The sequence below is a fragment of the Carlito syrichta genome, unplaced genomic scaffold (genome assembly GCF_000164805.1).
Source record: "Carlito syrichta isolate Samal-C Ts95f unplaced genomic scaffold, Tarsius_syrichta-2.0.1 Scaffold317674, whole genome shotgun sequence".
NCBI lineage: Eukaryota > Metazoa > Chordata > Mammalia > Primates > Tarsiidae > Carlito > Carlito syrichta.
The window spans coordinates 386,588-396,246 of NW_007261770.1; positions in this window are offsets into that span (position 1 = coordinate 386,588).

Genomic DNA, 9,659 nt, shown 5'->3' on the forward strand with positions numbered 1-9,659 from the left:
TCATGCGAATGAGCTGCATCTTATACATTCCTTTAAAATTATGGGATGTCAGTTTAATTAGGTCCTACTTGTCTATCTTATCTCTTATGTCCTGCGGGTTTCGGGTTTTTTCAGGAATTGGATGGCAGTTCCGATTTCCATGAGGGTACGTCCTTCATTTTCTAAGGCTTCCATGGTTTGAGGTTTTATATTTAGGTCTCTGATCCATGAAGAGTTAATTTTTGTGTACGGGGAAAGATAGGGGTCCTGTTTCAATCTTCTGCATGTGGTCAGCCAGTTTTCCCAGCATCATATACTGAATAGGTTTTCCTTTCCCCAGTGGTAGGAGGTGGAGGCTTTGTCAAAGATGAGTTGGTTGAGAAATTGAGGTTTTGCTTCTGGAATCTCAATTCTATTCCATTGGTCTACATGCCTGTTCCTGTACCAATACCAAGCTGTTTTGATTATTGTAGCTTTTTTTTTTTTTTTTTAGTTGGAGTCTCACTCGGTCACCCAGACTGGAGTGCAGGGGCCGCTCCCGGCCACCACAGCGTCGACCTGCTGGGCTCCGGCGATCCTTCCACCTCAGCCTTCCGAGTAGCCTGAATTACAGGCATGTGCTACCATGCCCGGCTGATTTTTTTATTTATTGTAGAGATGAGGTCTCACTGCCCAGGTGGGTCTCAAACCCGCGGGCTCAGGCAATTCACTCACCTCAGCCTCCCAAAGGCGCAGGATTACAGGCTGAGCCACCGAGCCCCGCTTGATTATTGTAGCTTTATAGTAATGTTTGAAGTCTGGTAATGTGATATCACCTGCTTCGGTTTTTTTTTTTTGTTGTTGTTGTTGTTGTTGTTTTTGCTGAGGATTGTTCTGGCTATTCTTAGTCACTTGTGTTTCCACATGAATTCCTGTGTTGTTTTTTTTCTAGGTCTGAGAAGAATGTTGCTGGTAATTTGATGGGTATTGCATTAAATCTGTAGATTGCCTTAGGTAAGATGTACATCTTCACAATGTTGATTCTTCCAATCCATGAGCATGGGATATTTTTCCCCTTGTTTGGGTCATCTTTGATTTCTACGAGCAGTGTTTTGTAGTATTCATTGTAAATGTCTCTCATGTTTCTGGTTAGGAAAATGCCAAGATATTTCTTTTTTTTTGTGGCTATTGTGAATGGAATTGTGATTTTTATTTGGGTTTCTGTTTGTTTATTATTGGTGTAAAGAAATGCGATTGTCTTTTGCACATTTGTTTTATATCCTGAGACTTTGCCAAAGTCCTTTATCAGTGAAAGGAGGTTGTTGACACATTCTCTTGGGTTTTCAAGGTACATGGGCATGTCATCTGCAAAGAGAGATAGCTTGACTTCCTTTTTTCCTATTTCAATACCGCTGATTGCCAAAGAAACCATCAAGAGAGCAGGGAGACAGCCTACAGACTGGGAAAAAGTATTTGCCAACTCCAGGTCTGACAAAGGCTTAACATTTTGGATCTACAAGGAACTCAAATGTGCTGAAAAGAAAAAAAAAACAACCCCATCATTAAAATGGTTAAAATATATGAACAGATACTTCACAAAGGAAGACATCCGAGCAGCCAACAGACACATGAAAAAATGTTCAACCTCACTAATCATCAGGGAGATGGAAATAAAAACCACACGGAGATATCACCTAACTCCAGTCAGAATGGCAGTTATCAATAACTCAAAAAATAACAGTTGCTGGAGAGTGTGTGGTGAAAAGGGAACACTTTAACACTGTTGGTGGGAGTGCAAACTAGTGCACCTCTGTGGAAAACAGTATGGCGATTCCTAAAAGCTCTAAATATTGACCTCCCATATGACCCCACAATCCCTCTACTGGAAATATACTCTGAAGAACTCAAATCACTCTATAGAAAAGATTCCTGCACACTTATGTTTATTGCAGCATCGCTCACAATAGCAGGAACCTGGAAGCAACCATGTTGTTCATCAAAAGAGGACTGGATAAAAAAAATACATAGTACATATACACAATGGAATACTACACATCCATAAAAAAGAACAAAATCATGAATTTTGAAGTAACCTGGGTGGAACTAGAGTCTATAATACTGAGTGATCTCTCACAGAAACAAAGATCTGAGTATCACGTGTTCTAAGTCATATAGTGGACTTTGAACATCCAACGTGATACTATAAGTAAGTGACTGACAGTGGTGGGAAACTATGGGGGTGGGAAGGGAAGACAGATGGAATTAAAGGTAGTAAATATCTGTCTGGGGATGGGGATACACCTCTTATCAACAAGGGTGCCTGAACGAAGCATATTTGTATACCTAATCCTTAACTGTACCCCACAATATCATAATAAAAAATTGATTGAAAAAAGAAATTTTAAAAAATTATGGGATGTTGGGCAAAGACATACACAGTGACCTATAGTATCACCCTTTCCTCAGGTGGTATATTTTACCACAGAAATGTTTCTCAAAATGTTCTTTTTTGCATGCTTTGTAAATTAGAGACTGCTCTCCCATTGAAAATAATATAAAAGGCCCTTGTTTTGTTTAACTAAATACTATTTAGCTACTCCATTTCAACCCCACTCCATCTTCTTTAATTTGGTATGTACTGCTCTGGTCCTACTTCTAAAAACAAATAAGCAAACAAAAAAATAAAAACAAAAGTAACCCTGCTCTTTGCTTTAACTCCCTTTGTTTTTGTGAGTGTTTAATCCACTTCTTTGTTCATGGCCCCAATTCCTGGTCACCACTTGGATTATTCACTTGCTCAGCAACAATATGAAGGAAGAAGTCAGTGTAAGCAGTGATTCATGGAAGCTTAGACACTGATCCATCAGATTGTCATGACACACCTGTGCCTCTGAGGCCTCTGAATATCAAACTCCTGAAAGATTTAAGGACATCATTATAAAAGTAATGGTTATCACCAATTTTTATCTATAAAGAATTAAAATATGGATTTTTGTGTATTACTCAAATAATATGTGCCAGACTATTGAAAATGCATATTATTTATATTTTTCCATTAAACATCTCTATCTGATTTAGAAATCTCGGATACTTTCTTAAATAAACACCTTTGGGAAACTTAAGGACAGCAAGAGTTGATTCTTGCTCAGGTGTAATCAGTCAAACAAAATTCTGGAAAGCTCTATTGGTGGATGTAGCCAGGGACCAATCACAAGAACCGTTTGGAAACGTTTAGGTAAATATTTTCCAGTTTCCACTCACAGGTGGATTTTCATATATTTCATTTACATTGTAACTGTTTTAATGATAACTTCAGCTAATTACTTGACAGAAGACTAGTGTCCTTTCAGTTGATGAAACCTGTTCTTAATTTTGTGTGTCAAACCTATGATATGCCAACCATTAACAGGGATCTTTATTTAACATTATGTAATGTATGACTGAAACTCAAATGCTACATTAATTCTACCTATCACAATCTTCCACATATATTTACAAACGAACATCTTTACATCACAATTATTGAATTTTAAGAAATTCTCGAATCCCTTAGCACATATAATCCCCTAGCACCATGGCATTGTTATTCACTAGTTCTAGGACACATGCATTATTGCCTGTGACTCAGCTGCTGAAGGAAAAATATTGAGATTTTTCATCTGGTACCATCCTCTGTCCTATTGTGTTTAGATCTGACCAAACACTGAGAAGAATTCATGTATGATGACCACTCCTCTCATCAATAGTTTAAGTTTGTTTTTTGGCTACATATTTTTATAATTATCAACTTAAACTTTTAGCAGCCTCTTACTAGAAGCCTCTCACAAGGATACACTGTGTATTAAGTATTATACCAAGAGGAATATTGCCTTTGAAAAACTGGAAATTATCACATCAGATATTTATATCAACAAGGCAGTGAAACTCCAGGGAGTTCATGCTTTGTTTGTTTCTCACAACTCTAGGTGGAATGCTGAATTCCACACATTGGAATCTAATCCATAGAGTTGATTTTAATGCTGCTAAATGAACAGACCAGTCCTCACAAAATACTCTCTTCTGTTAAAAACCTGTGTTTACATTGATCTCTGTAACCCAAGGTAGTCTCCACAACAGACTTTTTCATTAGTTATCCTTCATTTTGCAAAATGATTCTGTGTGTACTTTTGTCTGAGTGTTCTGTAAATGCTTTAGGCATTTCAGTCTATCTTCAATGGAAATATGGTAAGTTCATCCCTTGCTGTGGACTCTCACTTCATTGGATGTAGAAGCCCATCAACCATGGGGTAAGTCAAAAACTGCCTCCAGGAAACATACTCATAATTAGAATGAACTAGCTTGAGACTCCTCACTTGTCTTAATGATCTTTCACTCAGTACATGTATTTCTAGCACTGAAAACTCAACAGTTTTATTTAGATGATTCCCCTTTTGTGAGTCATTCTCTCTTTTAGGTTGTCTCTTAACTCCCTCCATCTGTTTCTATGTGTCTCTAGTTAGTAATATGGTCTTCATTCTCAAGGATACAGCTGTCCCACCATATTTTTGGTAAGGTTTTCTGAAAGACTTGTATTTTGGGAAGGGATAAGATGGTGATCAAGCCAGTCAGACTCTGAGACCCTGTGTGAGAGAGTGAGTGTATGGAAAATTTTGTGTACCTGCTGGTGAATGAGTGGGAGTGTGAGTGACTGACTGAGTGAGTGCTGGGGAGCTAGCAGCCAGGGGTCTCCTGATGCAGTCACTGGTACCACAGCAGCTGGACTTGGACCCTAGCGATTACCATCACAAATAATCCAAGTGCCAAATACTCTTTCTTTTTTTTTTTAATCAACTAACCCTCCCTGGGAAGAAAATGTTGGTAGAGACTGTCTAAGTGGCGCTTGTAAGAGGATGGCTAGATCCCTAGTGCAACAGATATTGCCGCAGCTTCTTTACTTCACCCCTGGCTCTTCCCAGGTCACAGAAACTGAGCACCATTACTTTTTTTTAATGGACAACTTCCACTTTGATAAAGCAGCAGCAAGGAACTATCACACTAGGTTCTCTCTAATCACTGAAGCAGCAGACTGAGGGCCCGTTCCTGGCTTTGCATCACCACTTCAGCACATGACAGGGCTTTTGCAATGACTGGAGAGGGACTACAGAAGCAAATTCCCAGGAAGAGGACAAGAGAGGAACCCCACCACCATCGTGAAGCTGGGGCAGAAAATTGCTCCAAGTTGCTCACTATGGAGCAACAGACCCAATCTCTATGACTGGTGGATCAACAACTCAGGGATTTAACATGACCCAGAGGGAATATCCTGAGAGGACAAACCTCAGAGGGACATGATAAGTGCTGAGTTCCAGGTAACCAACCACTTACACTGATTCTGCTGTGGGATAAATGGTGTGGCAATAAAAGGATGAGGAAGAACTCCAAAGAGATCAGTGGGAGTCTGGCTGACCCAAACCTCCTCCCATCAGAAATCCTCTGAACTTCAGACCCACAAAGCAAGGCCACAACTGAGACACATAACTTAACTTCAAAGTCAAAAAACAACAGGCAAGTAAAGAAAAATCTTTATAAAAACCTCATGACAGGGAGAAACAATCACATTTCAATAATCAGTCTGAATGTGAGTGGACTAAATGCATCACAGGAAAGACACAGAATGGTAAACTGGATAAGAAATCATGGCCCAAGTAATTGCTGCATCCAGGAGATTCATTGCAACACAAGGGATGCACACAATGCAAACTTAAAGGATGAGATACAAGTTTCCAGGAAAATGGAGTATAAAAGAAGGCAGTAGTTGCAATATTGATATCAGACAAAACAACCTTTAAGGCTATCAAAAGTTAAAAAACATGCAAAAGGACACTACATAAAAATAATAACCCAACAACAAGAATTAGCCATTCAAACCAAGTATGCACCCAACACAGGAGCACCAGCATTTATAAAGTAAATAACAAAATACATTGACTCTATTTTTAATATTTTTTTAATTTTTAAATTGTTGGGTACATTTAAGTGTTATGTATACAAATATGCATAGTGCAGGTACCCTTCTTGATGGGGTTTGCCCCCCATCTCCAGACAGATATTGACTATCACTAATCCTACCTCCCTTTCCCCTTCCTCCCATAGTTTCTCAACACTATTATAGCAGTGTACTTGAATACCCAACTTACAGTCCTTGATAGATCATCGAGACAAAAAAAAAAAACCCAAGGATATCCAGAACCTAACCTTTACTCTCAACTAAATGCACTTAATAGATACCTACAATTATTCCACCTAACAACTAGAGAATACACATTCTACTCATCACCACATTAAACATACTCTAAAACAATCACATCCTTGGTCATAGATCAAGCATAAACAAATCCCATAGGCTGGAATCTTGCCATGCACATTCTCAGACCACAGGGGAATAAAAATAAATGTGAACACCAACAACATTTTCCCAAAGTCCACAAGGACATAGACACTAAACAGGATGATGCTGAACAACTACTGGGTCAACTCTGAAATCAAAGCATAAAATAAAAGCTTTCTGGAAACAAATGAAAGTGAAGAAACATCTTACCAACACCTCTGGGATGGCATGAAATCCATTCTAAGAGGGGAATTTATATCTCTATGAGCTCACAAAATGAAAACAGAAAGATCACATGTGGAGAGTCAAAAACATCACCTATGGCAGCTGAAAAGAGAAGATGACCAAAACCCCAACTTTAGAGAAGGATCCAAATCACCAAAATAAGAGTCCAAATACGGGGCATAGAATTAAAAAAAAATCATGTAAATCATCAACAAAACAAAAAACTGGTTCTTTGAAAGAATTAACATTGATGGACCCATAGCCAAAATGGCCAAAAAATGGGAGAAAATGCCCAAATATACACAATCAGAAATACAAAAGATCAAATCAAAACTGATGCTTAGGAAATACAAAAGATTATCAGAGATTACTATGCACAATTTTATGGAAACAAACTTGACAACCTAAATGAAATGGAGGAATTTCTGACATCACAAAATCTCCCCAGTTTGAAACAATAAGACATTGAGACTAAACTGATGAATAATAATCCAGGAAATTGACTCTGTTATAAGAAAACTGCTTCCAAATATAAAGGTAAGACAGAATGGATTTCCAGCAGCATTCTATAAAACGCATAAGAAGGAGCTGATACCAATTCTAATAAATTTTCCCCTTATCATTTTATGAAGTTAAGATCACACTGCTACACAAACCTGGAAAAGATCGCCCCCCACCCAGAATAGAACTATATGTCAATATGCCTTATGAACGTAGATGCAAATGTCTTCAGCAATATTCGAGGAAGTTGGATCCAAAAACACATGTCAAAAAGCATACGCCATAGCCAAGTAAGGTTCATCCCCAGGATTCAGGGCTGGTCCAACATTTGCAAGACCATAAATGTGACTAAGTACATCAATCGATGTAAAAATGAGAACCACACGATTATCTCCATTAAATGCAGAGAAAGTTTTGATAAAATAAATCATCCCTTCTTGATGAAAACCTTCAAAGACTTAACTATAAAAGGAATATGCCTCAAAATAGTAAGTGCCATCTATGATAAGCCCACAGCCACCATATTGCTAAATGGACAGAAACTGAAAATATTTCCCCTGAAAATTAGAAGAAGACAAGGTTGCCCACTCTCACCCATGTTGTTCAGCATTGTCTCAACCGTCCAGGCTTGGGAAATTAGACAAGATAAGGAAATCAGGGAAATTCAAACAGAAAAAGAGGAAGTCAAGTTATCCCTCTTTGCTGATAATATGATCCTGTACCTGGAAAGTCCAAGTGAATCTGTCAAAAATATGCTTGCACTGATAAAGGACTTTTGCAAAATAATCGTGCAAGTGTTAGTTGAATTCCTATACTCCAACAACAAGCAGGGAGAGACCCAAATTAAAACACAGTCCCATTGAAAATATCCAAATAATAAATGAAATACTTCGGAGTCTTCCTAACCTGACAAGTGAAAACCTTTACTATGAGAACTACAAAGTGCTACACAAAGAAATCGAAGAAGACGCAAAAATATCCCATGCTCATGGATAATAAGAATCAACATTGTGAAAATGAACATCCTACCAAAGGAAACCTACAGATTCAATGAAATACCCATAAAGTTACCAACATCATTCTTCCCAGACCTGGAAATTCATATGGGAACATAAATGAGCACGATAGCCAAAAAGATCCTTAGCAATAAAAACAAATGGGGAGTTATCACACTTCCAGACTTCAAACTTTACTATAAGACTATGGTAATCAAAACAACCTGGTATTGCTACAAGAACAGGCACAAAAACCAATGGAACAGGATAGACATTATGGAAACAAAGCCTCAGTTCTTCAACCAACTCATCTTTGACATAGCCTCCAACAACAACCACAGGGGATACGAGAATCTATTCAGTAAATGGTGCTGGGAAATCTGGCTGACCAAATGCTGAAGATTAAAATAGGAACCCATACATACATAAAAATTAACTCTAAAGGATCAAAGACCTAAACATAAAACCTCAAACTATAAGAATTTTAGAAAACACAGTAGACACCCTTATGGAAATTGGAATTGGCAACCAATTCTTATTCAGAACCCTAAAGGCCAATAACTTGAGAAATAAGGCAGACAAGTTGGACCTCATTAAACTAACCAGCATCCACAAGCAAAAGAAACCACCAAGAGAGCAGGGATACAGCCCACAGCATACGAAAAAAAAGTATTTGCCAACTGTATATCTGAAAAAGGCCTAACATCTAGAATCTACAAGGAACTCGACGTGTTGAAAGGAAAAAAAATAAATAAATAAAACAGGTGCATTAAAAAGAGGGCAAATGGAATTGTGCTTTTTATTTGGGTTTCTGTTTGTTTATTATTGGTGTAAAGATATGTGATTGTCTTTTGTACATTTATTTTATATCCTGAGACTTTGCCAAAGTCCTTTAACAGGATAAAGAAGTCTTTGACAGATTCTCTTGGGTTTTCAAGGTACGCAATCATGTCATCTGAAAAGAGATAATTTGACTTCCTCTTTTCCTATTTGGATACCCCCGATTGCCTTCTCCTTTCTGATTATCTAGCCAGGACTTCCAATACTATATTGAACAGCAGGGATGAGAGTGGTTATCCTTGTCTTGTTCCAATTTTCAGGGGAAATGGTTCCAATTTTTGTCCATTTAGGAGTATGCTGGTAGTGGGTTTCCCATAGATGGCTTTTACTATTTTGAGGTATGTTCCCCATACGCCTATATATTCAAGGCTTTTTATAAAGAAGGGGTGCTGTATTTTATCAAAAGCTTTTTCTGCATCTAATGATATAATCATGTGTTTTTTGTTTTGATATCTGTTGATGTATTTAATGACATTTATGGTTTTATGAATGTTGAACCATCCTTACGTCCCAGGAATGAAGCCTACTTGGTCATGTTGGATGATTTTTGAGATGTATTATTGAATCCGGTTTGCTAGGACGTTTTTGAGAATTTTAGCATCTATGTTTATAAAAGATATTGGCCTGTAGTTCTTTTTCTTTGTTGGGTCTTTACCTGTCTTTGCTATCAATGTGATGTTGGCTTCATAAAATGATTTGGGGAGAGTTCTGTCTTTTTCAATCACCTGGAATACCTTCAGTAGGATTGGTATCAGCTCCTCCTTAAATGTCTT